General features: G+C 44.8%; 1 protein-coding gene across 2 annotated transcripts in view; it reads right to left on the bottom strand.

Moving 5' to 3' along the window:
* il34 (interleukin 34) overlaps positions 1-25,900 on the bottom strand; it is a 50,785-nt gene extending 24,885 nt beyond the window's left edge. Inside the window, exon 1 of one of the 2 annotated variants that reach the window (XM_033036009.1) lies at positions 25,732-25,900. The gene's annotated coding sequence lies outside the window, so the exon portion shown is untranslated. Of the gene's footprint in view, positions 1-640; positions 751-25,731 lie in introns of those variants that run through there. The other variant, XM_033036010.1, reaches the window with a different exon arrangement.
* Between the last annotated feature and the right edge of the window lie 482 nt (positions 25,901-26,382).

Genomic DNA, 26,382 nt, shown 5'->3' with positions numbered 1-26,382 from the left:
CTCGGTCTCTGTCTCTGTCTCTGTCTCCCTCTCCCTCCTTCCAATCTACCCAGGTCCTTTCATACATTCTTTTTTTTCCCCAAGCCCTCCTCCCAATTGCCCATCACCGAGTTTCTTTCCTCAGCCTCCCATACTCCATCTACCTATCAGCCATACACTCCTCCCACAGGGTTCCCTCTACCCCCCCCCCCCCACCTCTGTCCCCATCTGCCCCCATCCCTCCCTTATTTGGTTCCACTTCCTTCCTTATCAGATTCCATCATCTACAGCCTTTGTTGTCTCCATTCATCGCCTTCCACTCTCAGTTACCTTCTCCACTATTTCACCCCCCCTCTCCCCCACCTCCACCTGGCTCCATTTGCCAATCAGCCCCTCCTCACTGGATCAATTAATCAGCACGCAGCATATGCTCCAACTCTCCCCCTCTCATTTCTCAACTGGCCATCTCACCCCTACTCTTTCCTTTCAGTCCAAATGAAGAGTCTCGATCCAAAACAGTGCCTGACCCTTGACAGATGTTACTCGACCCATTGATCTACTCAAGCAGATCCTGCATCTGCAGCCTGGTGTCTCAAAAGATAAATGCTACCAAGTCTACACTAGGTTTGCACTCTGTGTGGGCAAGCAACGTACAAGGTACCTCTGCAGATGGCACACCACCACACAAGGTTACAGTACTGAGACAGTAGCGGAGACTCGATTCTGACTGGAGACTGGGACAGTTGAAAAACTGAAGGATGGGAGTCCATTACAGGAATGGAATATGCTGGAAATTTTAAACAGGTCAGGCTGCATCTTCTGGAAGAGAGTCAGTCAGTCACAGTTTCAGTTCAAAGACCATTCGTCAGATCTAGGACGAAAACAAGAAACGCATTAAGCTAAAGCCATGGTGAGGGAGGAAATATCTCCGAATGGGGAAAGCAAGGTGACCGTGGGGAAAAGCTGTAAATAAGGTTATCAGATCCCGCCCCAGTCCAGGTGGCGCTGGAGTGTGGTGACACCTTTAGTACTGGTTCCAGAAGAAGATCTTCTATAATCGGTCCACTCTTTCACATCTCCAGTGCAATTGAACTTATCAGGCACGATAATGCTGTAACACTACATCTCCACTCTGGTTGTACATGCGTATGGCATGATTGTACTCGTGTACAGTACGATGCCACTGGATAGCATGCAAAATAACGTTTTTCACTGTATCCCGACACTCGTAAGTAATAATAAACCAATATCAATCACAGCTAGACAGCAAGAACCTAGACCGAATAATGTAGAAGTTGCAATATGCAGGGCAGGAAGATATGCCTGGCATGTCACCCTGGGCATGTCCTTCACTCCCAGTGGAAAAGGAATTAAAAAATAGACAAAGTGCTGAGCCAACATCACAGGTGGATGACTGCTACAGACAATTTATGTTAACTAATGAGATCCTCTTGGGTATAGGGGAAGATTTTTGATCACTGCATTTCCCAACCCCAACATGGATAAAATGTTGAGTTTAGTTCTGGAGATTTGACAATTAAACAAGGTTAATTCAGGTGGACACCTACACGAGGGAGAGAACGGAAGAGTCTCCGAGGCTGGGTGTATAGTCCAGGGTGTGAATGAAAGTGCAAAGAACCTTTTGACATATACATTATGGGGGGGGGGGGGGGGAGTTATATAGAAAGCACTGAGAGAAAATCTTAAAATACAAGGGCAAAGAATGAGAACAGCTAACACAATACCAGCAAAGGAAAAGTGAACGTGGAAGTATTTTATAAACTCTACTTTTATATAATTCTAAAAAATGTGGCCAAAAGGAGGAATGGAGTAATTAGAGCTCAATAAAATTACATCCCTCACCATCTTCCAGTCCCACCTCAAGACCCATCTCTTCACCTCTGCCTATCCTTAGCCCCACGTCCCCCTCCCTTTTCATCTGTGCATTAATTGCCTCATATTGTGTTTTGAATTGTATTCTGTCTTTACTTTGTGTACTAGTCATGTCTCTACTATTTATTTCATTCCCTTACATGTTTTTCCTCTACCTGCTAAATTTTTGTAAGGTGTCCTTGAGACTCTTGAAAGGCGCCCATAAATAAAATGTATTATTATTATTATTATTGTGCAGCCCCAGGTTATGGGAAGTAATAACTTTACATGTCTTCTCTTGTGCAAACAGAAGTGCAGTGACAGCAGGAAGAAGCAGCAGCTTATTCTCTTTCACATACTATTAATTCCTTTCCGATTCTTTTTTTGCCACTAACCTACACCAAGGACAATTTACAGTGGCCAATTAACCTACCAAAGTCAGCACCTGCACCAAAGGTCACCATTTTGAAGGAGGTAGTTGAAGTGAAGGGGTTTCTGGACACAGAAAGGCTATAGCCAGTCGCAATAGCAGAGACAACACGAGGAAAGTATTTTTGGAGACAGCAAATGTTGATGTTGTGAGAAATGCAAATGATAAGTACAAAATAAAGTTCAAAAGAGAAAAATGTAGGGTTGTGAAGAGGTGGAGATCATACAGCATAGAAACAGGCCCTTCAGCCCACCCTGTGTACTGACCATCATGCACCCATCCTGCTTTGTGCCACATTCCTATCAACTCTCCCTACATTCCACCAGTCAACTACACACTAGGAGACAATTTATAGCGGCCAATTAACCTACCAACCCGCACGTCTTTGAGATGAGATATGAAACTGGGGCATCCAGAGGAAATCCACGCAGTCACAAGGAGAATATGCAAACTCCACACAGGCAGCACCCTAGGATTGAACCCAGGTCGCTGGAGTTATGAGCCAGCAGGCTATTTAAGATGGTGGGGGCGAGAGGCTAAAGGGATAAGTCTTTCAAAGAACCTTCACAAGGACAAGAGATGGAAGTGGAGAAAGAGAAGTGGGAGTCGCCACTGCACCACATGCCTTGTTGTACCAGTCAACCAGATCATCACCCATCTGTCCTCTCCGTTATATCAACCGCATCAACCCCATCTCCTGTGATTCTCTTTTACTTGAATATATTCAGTGATTGAGTCGGCACTGTCCTCTTGGACAGAGAATGCCAGAGATTCATCCTCTCCGGGGAAAGGGATTCTTTCTCATCCCTGTGCCCAGTGGCCCCTTTTGTTTTGAAACAAAATCCACACATGCTGAAGGTTCTCCACAGATCAGGCAGCATCAATATCTAGAGGATGGGTCATGGATCAGGCAGCATCAATGTCTAGAGGATGGGTCATGGATCAGGCAGCATCAATGTCTAGAGGATGGGTCATGGATCAGGCAGCATCAATATCTAGAGGATGGGTCATGGATCAGGCAGCATCAATGTCTAGAGGATGGGTCATGGATCAGGCAGCATCAATGTCTAGAGGATGGGTCATGGATCAGGCAGCATCAATATCTAGAGGATGGGTCATGGATCAGGCAGCATCAATATCTAGAGGATGGGTCATGGATCAGGCAGCATCAATGTCTAGAGGATGGGTCAACGACCCATTTCCCTCCACTTTATATTTAAGGTGCAAATGGATGCATTTTTGAGAGAGCTAGGAATTGAGGGTTATGGAGAACTGGCGCAGAAGAGGAGTTAGGGCCAGCAGTGATTAGCCATGATATGACTTTATGATGGGGTAGGCATGAGACCTGCTGGTCCACTCCTGCTCCTGTTGCCATGTGTTCCTGTGTTACAGGAAGAGAAATAATTAACATTTCAGGTCTGGGACTTTTCATCAGAATCCTTAATTTGAGCTAAAACTGTATGAGCAGCTTGGACCAATCCTAAAATATTTTGAAGGGATACACACCTATTTGAAAAGCATTCCTGATGGTTTACTGCTGATGCTGCAATGGAACAACTGTGTGTAATAACGCTGTAATGCTCTTAACTGTATTGACGTGTTGCAAACTCGAGTGTTAAAAATGATGACCAGTCAAGAGCTGCAGTAACAGTGAAAATGCTGAAACGGAATATACTTAAACGGGCAGGATGCAAGAATTTTCTTTAAACTATGGATTTGTGCTTAAAGCAGGCAGCAATCATGGCATAGAATAAGTGTGTTAAATCTACCAGGAACATGCGAATGAAGTGCAGGAATAGAAAGACGAGGAACAGCCAGAACATTGACAAAATGCAGAATAGCGGGGTTGAAATATCCAAAGGGCCATGCTGCTGAGGTGAGTGATGTTTAGCACGGAATTCCTGACAATCGGGATAATGGATTGCTCAGTCTGAGTGTGTAAACAAGGATTGCTTAATCTGCAGCAACAGAGAGAGAAGTGAACCTGAATCAACGAACCAACAGGAAGAGGAAGAGAGAGCAGACCATAGTAGCTCAGAGGGCGAGACTCCAAAGTCCTTGTTGTATTGCTCATTTTGTACTGAATGCTTTGCACTTTATCCATTAAAATGCCGCTAATCATATATCCAGTTGTACAGAAGCCACAAGGGTTCAACATCTGTCTCATTCGTTAGTCCAGGGCTTGAGCCGGGGATCGGAACCACGTGCAGAGGGTGAGCCAGGTGTGGGGGTTGGAGCCAGAGACGGGAACACCAAGTGCCAAGAACAGGGGAAAGTTTGCAGCCAGAGTTTGTTTCCACAGGCTGAAACTCGGCAGGTTCACTGAAACTTTCCCTTGTCAACCCATCATCAAACTGGGCCTCTGCCCTCTCTATGCTATTGCATCTTCCCGTATGACTTCCTCACCGGTACGCCTCAATTAGTACGAATTGCCCACAACGTTTCCTCCTCGAAGACCATCGGCGCAGGAGCATCTGAAGGCTGTGTGTTCAGAGTCTTGCTGCACTCTCTATACACATAACGATGCAACCACGCAGAGCCCTAATGCCATTTTTTAATTTGTCAAAGTTACTACACTCTTCAGTCAAATAATGGGAAACGGGAAGGTCAGATTTGATTTGATTTACCTCAGGAGAGGACCCCGGCAGTGTTGTGGAGAGGTCGGTGCGGCGGCCGATAATGGTGCTGACCGACAGATGAGATGGACGTGTGAAATAAGGATGTCACTGCCAAGGGAAGGAATGAAGGACCCGATGTGGGGGGACTGCTGTGAGGGAGGGAGGGGGGGGGGGGGGGATTTGTAACTTTGTAAGAGCCCTTCATGGGCAACTATTGCATGGTATGGTATGCAAACGAGAGTTTCACTGTGACTTGTCACATGTGGTAATAAAGTTTTCATTCATTCATTCATTCATTCATCCGTCTTCATTAACTGGATGTTACATAGAAACATAGAAAATAGGTGCAGGAGTAGGCCATTCGGCCCTTCGAGCCTACATCTAGCCTGTCCAACCCTTTAAGAATTTTGTACGTTTCTATTAGATCCCCCCACAATCTTCTAAATTCTAGCAAGTACAAGCCGAGTCTATCCAGTCTTTCTTCATATGAAAGTCCTGTCATCCCAGGAATCAGTCTGGTGAACCTTCTCTGTACTCCCTCTATGGCAAGAATGTCTTTCCTCAAATTAGGAGACCAAAACTGTACGCAATACTCCAGGAGTGGTCTCACCAAGGCCCTGTACAACTGCAGTAAATCTCCCTGCTCCTATACTCAAATCCTTTTGCTATGAATCCTATACTCAAATCCTTTTGCTATGTTGGTGGACCGTGTCAATGGCTTCAAGCTCCTGACCATGTACATCTCTGATGATCTGTCCTGGGCCCGGCCCATTGATGCTCACCAATGCCTCTACTTCTTCAGACGTGTCAATGAATATTCTCTGAAACCTCTCCAAGTGTATGGTGAAGAGTGTACTGTCTGGTTGCAACATGACATGGCTTGGAAATTTTGAATACTCAAGAATAAAAAGTAGTCTGCAGAAAGTGGTGGGCATTGCCTGATCCATCACAGGTACTGACCTCCCCACCTTCAAAGGGATCTACAGTAGCGCTGCCTCAAGTAGGCAACTAATATTATAAAAGGCCCACACCACCATCTCACTGCTACCATTGGGAAGATGGTACAGGAGCCTGAGAACGGAGAGCTTCAGGTTCAAGAATAGTTTCTTACCATCAACCATTAGGTTCTTGAACCATACTGCAAGACTCAAACAACATAATGACGTTCAAGATGGGGCTTGACCAACAACCAAAACTAGATACTGCAGTGTACAAGATAACATACACCTGGGTCACCACTTGATCACCTATAGATCGAGGCAGCACAGAAGCACCAGCACCAGCAACCAGGGGTTCGATCCTGACCTTCAGTGAGGTCTGTGTGTGTGGAGTTTGCACATTCTTCCTGCGATCGTCTGGATTTTCCCTGAGTCCCAAGGATGAGCAGATCAGCAGGTATTGTGGGCACATTAAATTATCCCTAGGGTAGCCAAGTGGTGAGTGAATCTGGGGGTGGGGATGTTCAATCATCCTGGGGAACAGAGAAATAAATGGTGGATTGGGGTCGATGGGAGTGCTCCTAGAGACACCATTGAATCAATGTACCCAATGGTCGCAGGTTGTCATATGAGGATACAATCAGTCTTTGATGCAGGTGGCAGATTTATGTGGACCAAAATAACTATCAGAGATCTTTACGACTAGTAAAAAGGGTGTGGATGTTCATGTACAGGCACTGCTGGAGAAATGCCAATTGTGGACAATGCATGTGCAATGCTTACGTTGTTTTAGTCTGGGTGTCTGTGATGCTGTTTGTTGCAAGCAAGATTTTCAATGAACTTGAACCTTACTGTACTTGTGCATATGACAATTAACTCAACTTGATACTGCAAGTCCCAATCGATTGACTGAGCCCAGAAATTTCAGTGAGTGCATTGACTCAGACTCGAGTCGTTCCTCCGCACCAGCCTAAAAAACGTACTGCAATGTGAATGTGACTAAAGGCTTGCCACATTACATAATGCAAATAGAACTTTCAGGATTACATATTTTAAGATTATGTCCCTTTAAGAAAGAGCAAATGTGAAAACTACGCAAGGCTCCATCTCATTCGTTAACACTTATCCCAAACAAAGAAAAAAAATTACATCAGCAAAATACAAAGAGCTGGAGGAACTCAGTGAGTCCAGGCAGCATCTGTGGTGGGAATGGACAGACAACCCAGGTGCAACTTGGCTTCTTTTTCGTTCTCCTTTGTTTTATAGTAAATGAGTTTTACACAATGATAATTATTACTTGAATTAATATTGAGACTGATAATAGAACTGAATTACACAATTGCAGTTAGTGTTGCTAGTCATATGAGAATTGTATAATTAGATCTCATATACATGATTGCAGATAACAGAAAGCAGCAATTAATGAATAATTTGAATTGACAAATTAGAAATGAAGGTGTTTTCTTCCCTTGCCTTAACAATAATTTTACTTGTGGTTTCTGACAATCAGTTTTTTATTTTGGATCCTTAATATAGATATTACATGAATTTTAAAAGTCAAAAAGCAGCACAAAAAAATGAAATGTACTCCAATTACACTGCTGCCAGAGAGAATAATCCCAGAGAGAGGGTAACACTTTCCACTGGCAGCTCTTTCGTTTAATTTTAAAGGGATATTGTCCAAAGTGACAAATTATCCCCCTGGCTCCAAATCAGAGGCACAATGGATTCTGTTCTTTAGATTAAACACATCGACAAAAAGTGCAGCACAAAATCAATCAATTTCCAGAATTCTAGCACTTTCTGTAAACGTGCAGAACTGTGATATTTGGATTGAAGCCTTTGGACTGAATATGTTCGGGGATGATTGTTATTTTCTGAAACAAGCCGTCCAAGGGAATCATCAAACATTGATAACAGCTTTGAAAAAAATGTGGTGAAAATCATGAAAACAAAGTTGGGAATCAGAGCTAAACTTTGATAAAAAAAACCTGTCAGTCCAATAATAGGTTTTGTTGCGGAAATATGAGCAAAGGCAAAACATTAGGACATTTTTTAATATTTCTGGGATTTACATAATAAAAACTGTTTTAGAAAATTCATGGATTGATGCTTTTGTGGAACTAGTGTACTGCACAATAAAGTTTTCCTGGACTACAGAATAAGACAAAGCAGTTATTTCAGTTATTTCAGTCATATATTCTACATCACAACCAGAGAGTTACTCCACCAAAATGTATTGAGTTGGAAAAAGGTACCTGCATACTTGGGTATAATTCACTCGCGTTACTGGTAGTTCAGCTATAACACGTGATTCCACAACACAAATGAGATATAACGGGAATGATGAATTATGGAACATTATATGCATTATGCTGACAAACATGTTATAAACTGATTTTGATCGGTTAACAGATTTTTGGTTTATTATTGTCACATATTGAGGTACGGTAAATTTACTTTGGAAATTGGTATGCATTAAAAAAAGGTGTCTTGGATTTAAACAAAATAGGGAAAAAGAATACAGCTGCTAAATGTACCACAGGTGACAATTGACAAATGATTGTTTCTGTTGCCAACTGTGCAAGGATAATACATTAAACAGTGTAACATACGGCCTTTAGTTTCTTTTAAGCTTATTATTATTGAAAAGGCCTGTTGGGAAAAACCCCATGGGGAAAATAACTTTGTAATTGCAAATCTTAAACACTCTAGCTCTCAAATTCCTTTCTCCACGATCGCTTTTATAAAAAGATCTTCAGCACGAGGTTTGGTGTTGCATTTTAACAGAACTGGTTGGATTTAGAACTTGGGCAAGGGGTAATTAAAAATAATTAATTAATCACCATCTCTTTTTCCAAGTAGATTACGTCCTAATCTTTGAAAATTTCAAGGGACCTGACCACTTTCCGAGATAGGGCGAGGCACCCAAATTGTCTCCCATGTGGCACAAAGCTGGGATATTGCAGAGTGTGAACCTTCACTCTCAACTGTGTGAATGCACAGTTTATACCGAAGGCATGCAATTACTTGACAACAGCTCATCATAGCTGGTTACGGCACTGATGCGGAATGAAATTGGTCAATGTATACGTGTGTTAAGAAAGCAAGTCAGAGTTGGGAGTAAGAAAGGGACAGAGGTTGTGGAACCATGAAGACGGCACAACAGCACCTCTACATCCTTAGAAGTTTAGAAGTGATTTGGCATGTCTCCAAATACGCTAAAACATTTTTACAGATGTACGGCAGAAAATAATACATAGTGCTGGATTAACTCAGTGTCAGGCAGCATCTCTGGAGAACGTGGATGGGTACATTTCAGGTCAGGATCCTTATTCAGAAGGGGGTGGGGGTAGGAGAGAGAGGCAGGACAAAGACTGGCACATGATAGGTAGGTACAAACAAGAGGGGTGGGCGTTTCACAGGCAGATGGTTGGACCTATCTCTCGCAAGGCTTTGTCCTCCCCCTCCTCGCTTCCAGCTTTCTCACCCCACTACAATCAGTCAGAAGAAAGGTCCTGATCCAAAACGTCACCTGTTCATGTTCTCCAGAGATGCTGCAGCAGTTTGTACTTTTTTTGTAAATCGGCATCTGCAGTTCCTCGTTTCTCTAAACTTGACAGGAACACAGAGGCTGCAGAAAGTAGTGCCTGTCAGCCATCACGAGCACATCACACTCCCTCCATCAAAAGCATGCACGTGAGGCACTGCCTCAAGAAGGCAACATCTGTGACCGAGGATCCTCATCATCCCAGGCCATGCCCTCTGCTAACATTTTATAGGAGGTACAGAAGACAGAACTCCCACACTAGCAGGGTCCGGAGCAGCTACTTTACTGCAGGATCTTGAACCATCCTACGCAACTCAAAAATGGTTGAACATAGGATTAAATATGGGGCTTTCTGTATGATTCGAATAGTTTCACACTTAAGAACCTGTCCCACGAGCATGCGACTCCATGCGGCAAGCGCGACCTAACGTGGTCGCTTGCGCCGTACGGCCTCGCGGGGGGCGGTCCCACTTCCATCGCCGGAGCCGTATGGAGTTGTGCGGGGCTCCGAAAAACTGACCGTGTTCAAAAATTCCGAGCGGCAACGGTCTGCCGGCCCGCAGCCGCCTCGATGCCGTACGCACCGCCTCGACACTATACGTCACGCGCAAACTTCCCGCGGACTTCGCTCGAACTTCATGTCACTCACTTGACCTCCGCGCGGCCCCCGCTTCTGGTTTGGTCGCGCTTGCTGCATGCAGTCGCATGCTAGTGGGACAGGCCCTTTAGGTTGAGCTTGCCGCATGCAGGTCGCGTGCTCGTGGGACAGGCCCTTTAGGTTGCGCTTGCCGCATGCAGGTCGCATGCTCGTGGGACAGGCCCTTTACTGATTATCATGCAGCGCATTCCATCATGTGCTCATAATTCAATCTGATCATGGTACAAAATCTCGAGAAAAATAAACATGGGAAACATTTGGGAATATAGCTCAAGGGAGTGCTTTGCTATTAAAGAAGCTTAAACAAATGGTAACATTTTAAAAAGATCTTTATTTTGAAGGAGTGTGATTAGTGAGGTGCCACAGAGTTCAATGTCAAGGCCTCCACGACGCACAGTCCATATTAATGACTTTGGTGACAATTATACAGAGACAGGGAGAGCAAATTGTGCAGAGAGTCTGCAAAGTTCTTCAGCAAACACACAACAAATAGAAACCATCCACTCATGCCTGCACTGCTGTTCATTACAAAAATGCTAGAGGAACCCAGTGAGTCAGGTAATCTAAATGGAAGGAAATGGACAAATGATGTTTTGGGTTGGGACCCTTGTTTAGGAATATTGGGGAGATAGCTTGTAGAAAGAGTCAAAGGGAAGGAGTTTTATTTAGTAAGATTTCCCTCAGAGCTACAGGAACCCGACATCCTTCATCTACATCTATTGTAGAAATAGCAGGGGCTATGGCAGAAATATTTCAAATGTCATTAGAAACGGGAATAGTGCCGGAGGATTGGCGTACTGCGCATGTTGTTCCATTGTTTAAAAAGGGGTCTAAGAGTAAACCTAGCAATTATAGACCTGTTAGTTTGACGTCAGTGGTGGGCAAATTAATGGAAAGAATACTTAGAGATAATATATATAAGCATCTGGATAAACAGGGTCTGATTAGGAACAGTCAACATGGATTTGTGCCTGGAAGGTCATGTTTAACTAATCTTCTTGAATTTTTTGAAGATGTTACTCGGGAAATTGATGAGGGTAAAGCAGTGGATGTTGTGTATATGGACTTCAGTAAGGCCTTTGACAAGGTTCCTCATGGAAGGTTGGTTAAGAAGGTTCAATGGTTGGGTATTAATGGTGGAGTAGCAAGATGGATTCAACAGTGGCTGAATGGGAGATGCCAGAGAGTAATGGTGGATGGTTGTTTGTCAGGTTGGAGGCCAGTGACGAGTGGGGTGCCACAGGGATCTGTGTTGGGTCCACTGTTGTTTGTCATGTACATCAATGATCTGGACGATGGTGTGGTAAATTGGATTAGTAAGTATGCAGATGATACTAAGATAGGTGGGGTTGCGGGTAATGAAGTAGAGTTTCAAAGTCTACAGAGAGATTTATGCCAGTTGGAAGAGTGGGCTGAAAGATGGCAGATGGAGTTTAATGCTGATAAGTGTGAGGTGCTACATCTTGGCAGGACAAATCAAAATAGGACGTACATGGTAAATGGTAGGGAATTGAAGAATGTAGGTGAACAGAGGGATCTGGGAATAACTGTGCACAGTTCCCTGAAAGTGGAATCTCATGTAGATAGGGTGGTAAAGAAAGCTTTTGGTGTGCTGGCCTTTATAAATCAGAGCATTGAGTATAGAAGTTGGGATGTAATGTTAAAATTGTACAAGGCATTGGTGAGGCCAATTCTGGAGTATGGTGTACAATTTTGGTCGCCTAATTATAGGAAGGATGTCAACAAAATAGAGAGAGTACAGAGGAGATTTACTAGAATGTTGCCTGGGTTTCAGCAACTAAGTTACAGAGAAAGGTTGAACAAGTTAGGGCTTTATTCTTTGGAGCGCAGAAGGTTAAGGGGGGACTTGATAGAGGTTTTTAAAATGATGAGAGGGATAGACAGAGTTGACGTGGAAAAGCTTTTCCCACTGAGAGTAGGGAAGATTCAAACAAGGGGACATGACTTGAGAATTAAGGGACTGAAGTTTAGGGGTAACATGAGGGGGAACTTCTTTACTCAGAGAGTGGTAGCTGTGTGGAATGAGCTTCCAGTGAAGGTGGTGGAGGCAGGTTCGCTTTTATCATTTAAAAATAAATTGGATAGTTATATGGATGGGAAAGGAATGGAGGGTTATGGTCTGAGCGCAGGTATATGGGACTAGGGGAGATTATGTGTTCGGCACGGACTAGAGGGGTCGAGATGGCCTGTTTCCGTGCTGTAATTGTTATATGGTTATATGGTTATATGGTTTCCTAAAAGCTCTCAGTGACTCAGCCACGGGTATAGAAGTCTAAGATTCACCATCCAACAGTTAAGTAAGTGGACAAACATTGGGCGGACAGGGTTTAATGGAGGGAAAAGTAGTAAAACAGAACACTGGTTCCATGAAAGCCAAGGAACATCATTCTTCGGGGGATCTGGAGACAGAGTATGTAGATGCCAAAGTACTTAGGAAGGCAAATAGAATGTAGGGATTCATTGCAATGGAGTTGGGGGCTTAACGGCAGGGATGTCTTGCTAGAACAGTTGGAGACCCCACAGATGAAGCACTGCGTGCATTGCTGGTTTCCATAAATAAAAAAGGACACAATTGCACAGGGTACAGTTCAGATAAGGTCCACGAGCTGACAAAGACTTTGACTTTGGATGAATGGTTGGGTTCATCCTCAGGTTTACGAGACATTCTGATTAAATCACTCGTTTCTGATGGAGTTGAGAAGAAAAAATGATTGTTCAATTGTTCTACCAGGGGCTGACATATACCCAGCGGCCTTTGTATGTTTGTACCTTTAGTATTCTATGCTCAGCACATTTTTTTAGAACGTGGGTTGGAGCTTTTCAATTGAGAGGAAAGTTTGGATAGGCAGGGTTTTGGCTGGAGCAGAGGAGGTCGACATTAGCCCTGATAGAGAGGCGTTAACAGGGAGTATAGTGGGAAACTATACACAATAGTAGAAGTATCCAAAACGAGAGGGCATTGTGTTAGGGCGGGTTTTTTTTACCCAGGAGGGTGGTTCGGAGTCTGGAGGATAAGTACACCCAGCTGGAGCCATTTTTCTTCTAGCAAGCCTTGGCCTCCTCTTCCTGGTGTGGTCACGTCGGGGTGCTCCAGTGAGATCACTCGTATAGCACAAGAAGCAATGATAGAAAGTTACCATGGCCTCAGTACTCACTCAGATCTTCAACATAATCTCCGACCCTGGCTATCATCACAATCTGTCTGAAGAGGGGTCCAGACCTGAAACCTCGCCTGTCCAAGTTCTCCAGAAGGGCTGCCTGACCCTCCAAGTTACTCCAGCACTTTTTGTATCTTTTTGTTTCATTCGCTTGGCTCACGACTTATGTTAATATTTTGCTCAGAATCAGTTTTGCACAGGATCCACTAACTGGTCCTTGCCGTTGGTCAACAGATCAATCCTGCTTTGCAATCAATTTTACATTTCATCAGATGGCAGATATTTTGTGTGCAATGTGATTACATTTTTAGGACAAATTTTTTTTTTTTTAAACAAGAGTGAATATTATGGACCAAGATATTTTACAATGTTTTACTGGAATGAAGAACTAGTTCGAACAGCAAGGGGTACTGAAGCAAACTCACCCGGAACAGATGTCTTCACTCATTTGCAAAGGCTGTTCAGATATTATAAATAATTGTTCTCAAAATAAACATGAAGAAACAATCAAGTAATAAAATTAGATTAAAGGCAAGGGGAATAAAACATAAACTTATTACAGAGTGAAAAAGATACAAGATGTAATATTTAAGAGTTGAGATGAAAGACTGCAGATTATATAATCTTGAGCAAAAATACAAACTGCTGTAGAAACTCAGCAGGTCAGGCAGCATCTGTGATGGAAAATGGACAAACTACATTTTGGGCTGGACCCCCCCTCATTAGTCTGAAGGGTCCCAACCTAAAATGTAATCTGACGATTTCCCATCACAGGTGCTGCCTGACCCGCACAATTCTACCAGCATTTGCTTTAGAATTGTTGACCACATTGATATTCTAGTAACAGCTGTGAAGTTTAAAAATATAAATATAAAAAAAATTTAAAAACATAGCACAAGCAGAGTGGTTTTAAGATGGAGAAGTAAACTTTCATGTAGAATTGGGTCTATCTCTGAAAATTTTGCAACTTATTTTTGAATAAGTAATTTTTTTTCTGTAGCAGCATCCCCCAGAGCTAAAATGCGATACAATGATGATCAACGTGTCAGGCTGAGTTAATAGCATATCAGTTTGTTAATCCATTAATGATCAGAACCCGATGAGTTTAATGTAAAAGGGAAAACATAATGTAGCCAGCAGATTTGAGAGGTGGAACGGCAGAGTCGCTGCTCTGATGCAAATGCTGGAGCAAAATGGAAGTGGTGTAATGATAGCCAAACAGCAGTGGAAAGTGTCGTTCAGAAAAGAATCATAACCGTATAGTGGCTAGTGGTAGCTTGGGTGAAGGGATGGGGATGAGGGGAAAGGGGAGGGGGAGCAGGTTTCCACACAGAAGATGTATCACAGAGTTCAACCTTCAGAACACTGGTATCGTTGGCGAATCCACAGTATATCCACTCCAATCCCAATGTAACCCATCATGTCCGATAGAGATGCAGAAACATGGCAAATATATCCCCGTACCCGTGGGGCTGACTGCTTCTATGAAGAATGGAACATTACCACTATATTGCAGTCACACCTCACTCTCTCTGAGCAGGACACAGGAATAACTCTGTCGACTGGCCATGGCATTCTCCTCCTCCATTGCAACGCCAGCTGTAATCATCGAGTGTACTTCCCAGTCCCACAGTTCAATGAAAAGTCAGTGCATAAAGCCCACGCTGATCTAACCATTATTCCAACTGATGGGAAAGAGAATAAACTTGGATGTGGGTGACATCTTTTTACATTCATATCTTTCAAGTGCCCCATTAAATGGACAATGTATCTTTGATTCGCTAATGTCAGCAGCAGATTTACAACATATGGCATTTCCATATCTTACAAGCTACTTTCTTACAGAGCATTACACTGTGGTATCCTGGACAATATTTAATTTTCTCTCAAGTTTTTACTGCAAACTTATAATTCAGGTGGCACGCCATCTGAAGGATCCCTCCAGCCACACTGAAATTTAGAACAAAATCAGTGGGTGTTTATACAGACTACGTGACCAATGTCTACGTGATCCCTGTCCACTGTCCACGTCCAGGGGTGGTGCCGAGAAGATAATCAGTGTTTGTTCCTCAGGCTATGATTTTCTCGCTGGCTTTCCAGAAGTATACAATCAACATTCCACACCACATCCATCTCCAAACCAAACCTCTGCTCTTTCTATGGCTGCCACATCCATCCTTTTTCATCTACCCATTTAAAAGAATGACCTTGGAAATTCACCTGGCCTTTTACTGCTTTCAAGGAAAGGCCATGGGGGCCACCACCGAGGGTGGTCCTAGTTGAGTTTAGAGAAACAGCGTGGAAACAGGCCCTTCGGCCCACCAAGTCGGTGCCGACCACAATCACCCGCACACTGGAGGAAATTTACAGATACCAATTAATTTACAAACCCATCTTTGGAATGTGGAAGGAAACCAGAGCACCCAGAGAAATCCCATTTGGGGCAAATGCAGGTAAAAAGGGTTAGCTCATATAGGAACCATTCTCAGCATGGATGAGTTGTGCCAAAGTGCCCAATTCTATGCTTATAACTCTATGAATCAATCTGCAAGTGGGCACCATGATTGAAATAAACAACTGCTCAGTGTTCCATTTAGTTAGGACCAAAGAACCCTTTAGCTAATGGAAGAAACAGAGCCCTCATTTTAACCATTCCTTCAGTGTCGGATTGAGTATTCTCCCTGCAATGAGACTTCTTGGCCCAGAGTTGAGTGTACAATGGGTATATGAAGTGATGTTTTGTTTCCTCCTTTTATCATTACCTTTACACAGCCTCACTCCCCCACCTCCTGTGTCTCTGTTCTCTTGTTGATCCTTGGTGCCATTCGCCCAAGCAATGCCACTGGCAACACTAAAGAGTTTATGAAGTGAATCATTCCCCATTTTCTCTTCCATTGACTTACAGAACTAATTCTCTGCTTCTGACATTGTAACAAACCTTACAGTACAGATTAAAAGCAGCTGCAGTCAGAAAATCAACCCACAAGATTCGAAGTGATGTTGTCAAAGTTTTTATCATAGATTCATAAAATTTATTTTTATACAGTCATGGACTCGTTTCCACATGGTTTCATAGCATACAGTTAGAGTCATCCACCACAGAAACAGGCTCTTGGTCCACAATGACCATCAATCATCCATTCCATAGATCGCATTTTATTTCCCCACATTCCCATCCACTTCCCGCAGTTTCAACCACGAGGAGAACAACTTACAATCTAATTAACCTGCCAACCAGCACCTCTGGATGTGGGAGACAAGAAGAAACCAGAGGAAACCTTGGAAGAAGTAACAAAGCACAAAACGTATTCTCAGATGTACTATTAGTATATTGAAGGCGACACAAAAGCTGGTGACGTTGTGGATAGCAAGGAAGGTTATCCAAGGCTACAGCAGGATACAAAATGACAGTTGAGAAGAGCATTAGCAGATGGAATTTAATTCTGACAAGTGTGACTCAATGCATTTTGGAAAATCAGGTTGGGTGGGACATATACAGCAAATGGTAGAATGGCAAGGCATATTCATGAACAGGGAGGCCTAGGGATCAAAGTTCATAATTCCCTGAAAGTGGTGATACTGGTAGATCGGGTTATGAAGATGGTACAAGGCACGCTTGGCTTCATAGGGTGAGGCATGGAATATAAAAATGACATTGGTTAGAGCACTTGGAGGTGTGTACACAGTTGTGGTCATCACACTATTGAAAAGATGTGGTTGTGCTGGAGAGAGTGCAGAGTAGATTCATCGGTATGTTGCCTGCTTTGGAGGATTGTGGTTACAGGGAGAGATTTGATAGGCTAGGCTTGTTTTCCCAGGGGTGAAGGAAGTTGTGGGGTGGTCAGATATAACTATGTAAGACTAAGAAAAGCATGGATAGGGCAGATAGCCAAAATCCATGGTAGGGGAACCAAGAAAGAGCAGGCGTAGGTTTAAGGTGAGAGGAAGGAGTTTTGCAGGGGATCCGAGGGAATTAAAAACAAAACAAATTCAGTGGTTAATATCTGTAACGTGCTGCCAGAGGTGGTGATGGAATCAGATACAATCACTACATTTAAGAAGCATTTAGATAGATACTTAAATAAAGTGCAGAAAAATATGGTCCTAATGTAGGCAAATGGAATCAGTGTAGATAGAAAAGGCCAGCATAGACATGGTGGGCCGAAGGGCCCATTTCTATGCTGTGTGACTGTTTGACCTCAGATGAGGTGGGATAGCACGGAGATTAGGGTGGGGAGAGTGAACACTCTAGCACCTCAACAAAGCCTGTCCACCATCTACAAAGTTTGTCAGGAGTGTGATGAAACACTCTCCATTTGCTTAGAAAAGTGCAGCTTCAACAACACTCAAGAAGCTGATCGCTGTGCAGGACATTGCAGCCCACCGTGGTGATAGACACCGCATCCACAACATTCACTCACTCCTCCATCACACACACAGTTTGCACCATCTACAGGATACACTGCAGCAATGCACCACGTCTACTGCACCAACACTTCAGGAAACAAATGACCTCTTCCAGCTAGAAGGACAAGAGAAGCAGAAGCATGGGGAATATCACCACCTGGAAGTTGCCCTCCAAGCCACACATCATCCTGCCTTAGAGATACATCACCATTCCTTCACCGTTGCTGGGTCAAATTTCTGGAACATCCTCCCTAACATTATATGTAAAACCATGCCTCAAGGACTGCAGTGGTTCAAGAGGCAGTTCACCGCCACCTTCACGGGGACAATTAGGGATTAAATGCTGGCTCAGCCTGCTAAACCCAGACACCTTGAATTAATAAAAGTGCAAGGGGGGAGGGGTTCTGCCAAATTCCAGCATCTGCAGCCTCCCCTGTCATAACTTTCTCTTTCAAATTTGAGTAAGGCCAGCACCAAAATCCAAAAGACTCTCTTCCAAGAGATGATCTATCTCAGCTTCTCCCTCAGGCTTCCAATCAGAATCCAACTAAATGCATGTGATACCAGGAAACAGCTGAGCTTAATGGATACATTAACGGTTCTGGAGCTGGAAACCCATGCTCCAGAACCAGTTGTGCTTTAGCCAAGTTGTTCCACTTACAGTATAAACACTGGCAGCTAACTGACAATCTGGAAAGTTGCTCAGATGTCAGCTGCTCACAAAATGCAGAATAAATGCGATCCAGTCCGTCTCGCCTCAATCGCCAAAGAGGTGGAAAATGTTGTTGAAAGATCAACCAGAACCACATTTGGTACTGACACTCAGTTTGCATTCAGACCAGCTCAGTCAGTTCAGCCCTCATTTGCAATCTGTTCCCAAACATGAACAAAGCAATGCATTCCCCAGGTCAGGCAAAAATGCTTCATTGTTGAGTGTAAAATAGCATTAACCCAACCACAGGAAGGTGGTTGTGGAAGTCAATCATCTCATCCTACTCAAATTATCAACACAGAATTCCTCAGGAACCATGTTAGGCAGAGTAATAAAATTCCATGCAAATATCAAAAATGGAGAGTGAATAATACCACTGTGGTATATATATATATATATATATATATATATATATATATATTTTAAATACAATATGAAAAGACCCTTAGGCTTACCTAGTCCATGCCAAAATTGATCACCCATTCACACTAGTTTTGTTTTCCCAATTTAACATCTACTCCCTACACACAAAGGGCAATTTACAGAGGCTTATTAACCTACATACCCAGATGCCTTTGGAATGTGGGAGGAAACCCATTTAGTCACGGGGTGAACGTGCAAATCCACACAAACAGCACTGGTGGTCAGGGTCGAACCCAGGTCTCTGGCACTGAGGTGGCAACTCTACCAGCTGCACCACTGTGCAGCTTCTCAGTTCATGAAACATCTCGAGTCCACATGGTCAAAGATCTGACTTGGGTTGATACAAGGCAAGTAACATATATGCCAAGCAAAGAGTCTAACTATTTCCCCTTATCATTTCATCCCCCCACATCAACTGGAAGCATGGGTGTATAAATACTGGCCGCAATAGAAAATCTGGGGAAGTAGGCCCCTGAATCTGCCCCAGTTGGCTCATCCATCCCAACATCACTTTCGTATCCTATCCCCAAATCCATCAATTCCCCCAACATCCAAGTATTTACCAGTCTCAGATCTGAATTAAATCAACAACTATTCCACCACAGCCAAGCAGAATAAATAATTCCAAAGCTTTACCAACCTTTGAGCCAAGGGACTTCTCAATCTACATGGCCTACCAGTTAGTATAAAATTGTGATCTCTAATTCTGGATTCCTTAACCAGAGAAAACAATTGCTCACCCACTCCACATATACCCCGTCCAGCCTTTTAGAACTTGGTATATTTCAAAGAGGTAAAAAATTCCAAAAGGCCTAGCCTCCGACGACTACTTTAGTTTAGTTTATTGTCACATGTACCGAGGTACAGGGAAAATATTCTGTTGTGTACTAACCAGTCAGCAGAAAGACAACATATGATTACAATTGAGACATTCACAGCCTTCAGATACATGATATGGGAATAACATTTAGTGTAAAATAAAGCCAGTAATGTCTGATCAAAGATAATCTGAAGGTCACCAATGAGGTAGATAATAGCTCAGGACTGCTCTCTAGTTGTGGTAGGATTGCTCATTTGCCTGAAAACAGCAACATGCCTTTCCACAAACTGGTGAATCTTCACTGCACTCCCTTTATGGCAAGTATACATATTTTCTAGGTGAGGAGATCAATATTGTTCAATAGACTCCAACAATTATCTCACCAAGGCTCCACACAATTACAATAAGAAATCTATGTTCTTGTATTCAAATCCTTGACCAATTCTGGTCCAAGGCACAATCTAAAAACCATTGCCCAAGCACCTTCTGGAGCTTCCACTGAAGAAGTATCTGGTTGAATCACTTGTATCGCCAAGGCATAGTAGACTCCAGAACAAGTGCTGGTAAACTGCATTTGTATGAATAGGTACTCGATGGTTACCATAAATATGGTGGGCCGTAGGATCTGGTTTTGAGTTGTGTGGTTATGAGTGAAGACTCCTCACTTGCCTGGATGAATTTCCAACAACTCTCAAGAAACACAACACCATTCAGGACAAAGCAACCCACTTGACTGGTATCCTATGTACTACCCAACCATTCATTCCTTGTGAGCAGTGGCTATCATGTGCACCATCCATAAAATGGATCTCCCAAACTTCTGACCTCCACCAACAGGGGCAAAAACTGCTTGGAAAGATTAGCACCTTGGTTCAGTTGCACACTGTCCCATTGTTGCAATGCATTGATATTCTTCCACACTGCAGGCCAAATACCTGGAGCTCTCTGACCAATACAACTGAACTTTTATCAGTAGGCTGTGGGCCGAGGTGCTTTTTCGTTTAAGTTCATGACCCAAATCACGTAACTACCTGGATTTTTAACATATTGTGTAAAAATATTATAGAAATCACACCTGAAACTCGTCAAGACCAAAACCTGCACATATTTTTAAAATGTGAGAAAAACCTCAAATTTTCAGAGTATTTCCGACATTGCCAATTGACCAATCACGTGCTTTGTTTCATGATAGCTAGTCAGAGAGCACTCTGGGATCATGGATGCCTTTGTAATTACATCAAAACAATAGCAAGGTTTCGAAGGAATAAAGGTAATGCTAACCTTGCTGATAATTTTGTTTTACAATTGATTTATATTTGTAAAGTTATGATGTGAACTGTTAAATAAAAATGATAAATAAAAATGTAGGGTTAGGATTAGGGTCGGGCGGGCAGTCGGTCGGGCGGTCAGTCAGTCGGTCGGGCTGTCGGTCGGCCGGTGAATGCTGTGAAGGATCGGTCGGGCTGTCGGGTCCCGGTGAATGCAGTGCAGGATCGATCGGGCTGTCGGTAGGCCGGTGGATGCTGCGAGGGGTCGGTCGGGCTGTTGGGCTGCTGGTGTTGCAGCGAGGGAACGGGCGGACTGACGAAGCCGGCAACTATGAGGGTGCTGAAGGCGGCCCGGGTGGCGTGCAGGGCAGTTCTGCTCCCCACCATCATGATCCAGAAGGGCATGCTGGCCGAGGTAGATGCGCTGCGCGGACACATTTACGGAGCCCGCAGCCAGTCTCAAAGCGGCTCCAACCCCAGCCATGGCAACACTGGAAGGGGGGTGAGTTAGGGTTAAGGTTAGGCATTTTCCTCTCAGTGGAAGATGCCTTAACCTTCCCCCAGCCTGGCACTGCCCCAGTCTCACTACTGCCATGACCCCCACTCTGCACACTGGCAGTCAGTGGGGTTCAGTAAACGGGTGAACCCACAGGAACTGCCCTCACCCATTAATTAGGCTGGTTCAGCAGCCGGACCTCTGCGGCAGTCTCATTCAAAATACACACTCACAATTATGTTCATTATATTATTTATATAATTATATATAACTCCAGTCATATTCACAAGTCCTATATATCTATCTATCTATATTACTAAAACTCTGTTCTTGACCGGTTTTGGCGATCTGTGCTGCGATTTCCGAGAGAACGCCGCCATCTATGGCCGTCGTTTTTGGCCACCTCGCTCAGAGCCCCCCTCCGCCGCATGTGTGCCGAGGATTTTTCCCATCGAAGAAATATGACAGAGATATTAATGCTTTTACAAAATTCCCCATTCTCTCTGCTGCCCCCGCTGGAGGGAGGGGGAGGGACTATAAAACCAGGAAGTGGTGTGCCTCAATCAGTCTCTGCAAGTGGTATGCCTCAATCAGTCTCTGCAAGTGGTGTGCCTCAACCAGATCTCTGAATGACACGGAACAAATGTCTACAGCACTGTGAGTACCCTTAATTTGGTTTGAAAATGAAAATATGGTTAGTTTGAGGTAAAAAAGCACTGCCTGCAAATGGTTGTTTAGGTTGAAGTAAAAAGGCATTCTCTCTCTCCCTATCCCTCTCTCTTTCTCTCTCCCTATCCCTCTCTCTTTCTCTCTCCCTATCCCTCTCTCTTTCTCTCTCTCCCCACCCTCTCCTCTCCCCCCCCCCTCCTCTCCTCCCCCCCCTCCCCTCCCTCTCCTCTCCCCCTCTCCTCTCCCCCTTTCCTCTCCTCTCCCCCCTCTCCTCTCCCCCTCTCCCCCCCTCTCCTCTCTCCCCCCCCTCTCCTCTCTCTCCCCCCCCTCCTCTCTCTCCCCCCCCTCCTCTCTCTCCCCCCTCTCCTCTCTCTCCCCCCCTCTCCTCTCTCTCCCCCCCTCTCCTCTCTCTCCCCCCCTCTCCTCTCTCTCCCCCCCTCTCCTCTCTCTCCCCCCTCTCCCCCCTCCCCCCTCTCCTCTCTCCCCCCTCTCCTCTCTCCCCCCTCTCCTCTCTCCCCCTCTCCTCTAAAACCCCTCTCCTCTAAAACCCCTCTCCCTCTCCTCTACACCCTCCCTCTCCTCTCCTTCCCCTCCCTCTCCTCTCCCCCCTCCCTCTCCTCTCCCCCCCTCCCTCTCCTCTCCCCCCTCCCTCTCCTCTCCCCCCCCTCCCTCTCCTCTTCCTCTCCCCTCCTCCCCCTCCCCCACCCTCCCCTAAACCCCCTCCACTCCACACCCCGTACCCTCTTCCCTCCCCCCTCCCTCCCCCTGCTCCCCACCTCTCCCCCTCACATCACTCCCTCTCTCTCCCCCTCACTCTCACCCTCTCTCTCTCCTCCCCTCCTCCCCCACCTTTCCCCCCTCACCCACCCTCCCTCTTCTCCTCCTCTCCACCCCCCTATCCCTCTTGCCCCTCTCTCTGTGTCTGTGTCTCGGTCTCTGCCCCTTCTCTCTCTGTCCTCACTCTCTACCCCACCCACCCCCCTCCCCTCTCTAAATGTGACTGCAGGTTTGGGGCTATGTGTCAGTAGATAGGGTGGTTATGGGGTAAATGGAGCAAATTAATAATATTAATATAATATCAAGGGGGGTAATTAGCGTGAGTGCGCGGGGGGGGGGGGGATAGTTAGTGTGTGTGACGCTGCATGCCGCCTCCCCCCCCACAACCGCACGTTGGGGGAACAGACCCAACGGGTCTGCACTTGGTCTAGTACTCTCTCAGGGACATGCCGTGAGTAATTACTCAGGGTAGGCAGTCAGTCGGCTTTTTAAAAATCTTAAACTGCGCATGCGCAGATTGTTCTCCTCTCCGTAAGCTGTCAGTCGACTTTTATAAAGTCTTCAAAAGCCATATCTCTTAACAAAGTACCGTATTTCTCGGCAATGAAGACGCACCTGCTTCGAAGACGCACCCCTATTTTGAGTTGCTAAATTTTGAAAAAAGGCTGGTGGGACATAGAATTTCTCATGCTCAAAAATATAAAAAATAAAAATAAAGAAAGTAACAATTCAATTTTGCCCAAGCCAAGGCTTCCAAATCTCCTTCATTCTGAATTACTGAATGGGTGGGGGGTGACGGCAGGTGGAGAAATGGTGGGAAAAACAGGAGCACACAAGTTGAATCAGTTGTGATCTTATTGAATGACAATACGAGTTCAAGGGGCCAATTGGGGGGGAGAGTTCCTTTCACAGCGTGTGGGGACTCTGGCCAGGGGTAAAGTTGCAGGAAGGGCAGGAGCGTTGAGAAGGATGGGGTCGGGGATCATGGAGGGGCGGTGGAGCTTACTCCTGTGTCAACGCGTGTAACCTCAATTGGTCCCTTGATTGCGGGAAGCGGCTGACATGAGCGAGGCCGTCGAGCGGCAGTTGAGAGATGTTCAGACGGAGAGCACTGCCAGAGGTGAGCGGGCCGGCAGAAGGCGCTGAGGTGGCGGCCGGTTCCGCTGTCCGGTCCTGGCGGCCACTCGCAGCCACCCGAGCTACTTCCCTCCCCGGCCACAATGCGGTGGTTCTGCGCCCGGAGCATGGCGGCAGGGGTGAGTGAGTGAGTTGCTGGTATGATCCCCGACCCCGTCCTTCTCAACGCTCCTGCCCTCCACGCAACTTTACCCTTGGCAAGACTCCCTACACGCTGTGAAAGGAATTCTCCCCCCCCCCCCCCCCCCTTTTACAGCCGCTTCCTATATATATATATATGTATATGTATATGTATATGTATATATATATATATATAGTATAATAATATGGTTTAAATAGACAGCAGCACGAAATTAGGCTCCCCATGGACTAATATGAGCATTGAACACTAGATGGCGCTTACTTTTTTGATCTCATTTTCTAATTGGCTTAATTAATTAATGTGCAACTTTTGGCACTGACGAGTTATGACTTCCTTCTCAATTATATTTTATCTAAATCTGTGCCAAATTTCAAGTAGTTCCCAGACATGGGTCACGAAAGTTAAATTCTAGACACATTTTCTATGCTCGGCCCACAGTCCACAACAGGGGCTACAGTTGTTTTAATACCCTGTTGCCATCTTACCAAGGGAAAATATTGTCAAGTACGGGTCTTGGCACCAACATCCATGTTCCCCCCAAAAAGCCTCGAATGAGCTCGCTTTCCAGCTTCAGCACTGCACTGCGTGTTGCAGATTGGGCCAGCTCTAGCATTGTTGTTAAAACATTAATCAAAAGAAAACCAGCAGGTACTAGAACCCTGAAATAAGAACAGAACTTTGTCAGAACTGAGGGGAAAAAAAGTTCGTTCATGCACTTGTTTTCTCTCTTAGTTCTGATGAAAAATCTTCGACCTGAAACATTAACTATTTCTCTCTGCATCGAAGCAGCCTGGCCTGTTGAGTTTTCCAGCATTTCCTGAGATGGTTTGAGTTAAAATGTTCTTGTGATTAATCATACATTTCTGAGTATCACACTTCAATACGGAGTTCAGCGACTTGGCACAGAGCAGCCACAGATGATTTATCCGGTTCAATATTTCTCTATTGCTTCCACAATGTGGGTTAGCTGGTCTAACAGCTTTGTATCCCATTCACTGGTTCAGAAACCAACACACGACTCCTACGGCAACTGTGTGACAAAATCAGCGCATGGCGAGAAATTATCAGATGAAAAGATCCAAGCTGATTGACCTTGGACCTCATTAGGATGAAGCTAGGATATCCAACTCTCAAATATCGCCACAGAAATTCATCAATCCCGATAATCGCCGATTGCTTATCAATTATACACCAAACACATTTTTTAATATATTAAATTCTATTTCAGAAAAACAACAGCATTTTGTTTTACAAAAGTTAAGCAAAAAATATCTTCAGGAGTAAATAATGTCAGTAGACCACTGGAGTGTCAAGGTCGCATCTCACACAGAAGACTTAAAGCGAACATGATGCTTTGATGCAACATACTCCAGGGGCATTAAAATCACAGTTTGTCGCAATAATGACAATGGCATCAACAATTAATATACTGGACACAACCAATGCACTGTCGAGGAATCGTGGACAGTCTGAAGGCAAGCAACCCGGTCTCTATACGTAAGAGCTCATTTGACTTCATGAGATTGCAAACCAAGTCAACGTGCAATTCCAGAGAAAAGCGACTGGAACTGATATCATCACTGGAATAAAAGGTGTCATTTGCCAATGAAAGTTGTTAATTACAATTGCAATTTTACTGCTCTGGTCAGCACTTACTTCGCCGGTTGCTCAAAGCAACAGCTGTTGCCGAGCATCGCCGCTGCCGATGGTGATGGTGATGGTGATGCTGCTGCTGCTGCTGCTGCTGCTCTTCAGTCAGTCAGTCGCCCACCGCACAACCTTCATGCTGCCAGCGGCGGTCCGCCCCAGCCCGGGTCACGTGCACCCGGGGATCCTCTCACTCTCCCTGCTCCAACCTTGCCTGTCAGCCAGCGTCACAGAGCATGCGCAGACGCGTGGCACACTGGGGATTGTAGTTCACTGCTTCACGCATGCGCGGTCGTCACTCCACCCCCCTCCTCCATCCCACTGCCCTTGACATCTGGCAGCCTTGCGTTTAAATAAAAAAGCTGCGGTTTAGATCAGATACCAAGAGCGGGAGGTTGGGGAGCAAGAGACTAAAGAGTAGCAATCTATAGAAAAACCTAAAGTTAAAGAGGGAGCTCCATTCCCCCGACCCTGACAATCACTCCCCGTCTTGTGGCAGTTTCCCATAGAACTAACAGGAGATGCAACACCTGTCCTCCCACCCATGCACCCAAATGATCTTTCCAGGTGAAGCAGCGGTTTCCCTGCCCCAATGCAGTGTGCTGCATTTGGTGTTCACAATGTGGCCTCCACTACGTTGGGGAAACCAAGTGCAGACTA

The sequence above is a fragment of the Amblyraja radiata genome, chromosome 17, assembly GCF_010909765.2.
Source record: "Amblyraja radiata isolate CabotCenter1 chromosome 17, sAmbRad1.1.pri, whole genome shotgun sequence".
NCBI lineage: Eukaryota > Metazoa > Chordata > Chondrichthyes > Rajiformes > Rajidae > Amblyraja > Amblyraja radiata.
The sequence above is the reverse complement of the archived record's forward strand: the minus strand, read 5'-3'. Positions and strand labels throughout refer to the sequence as shown.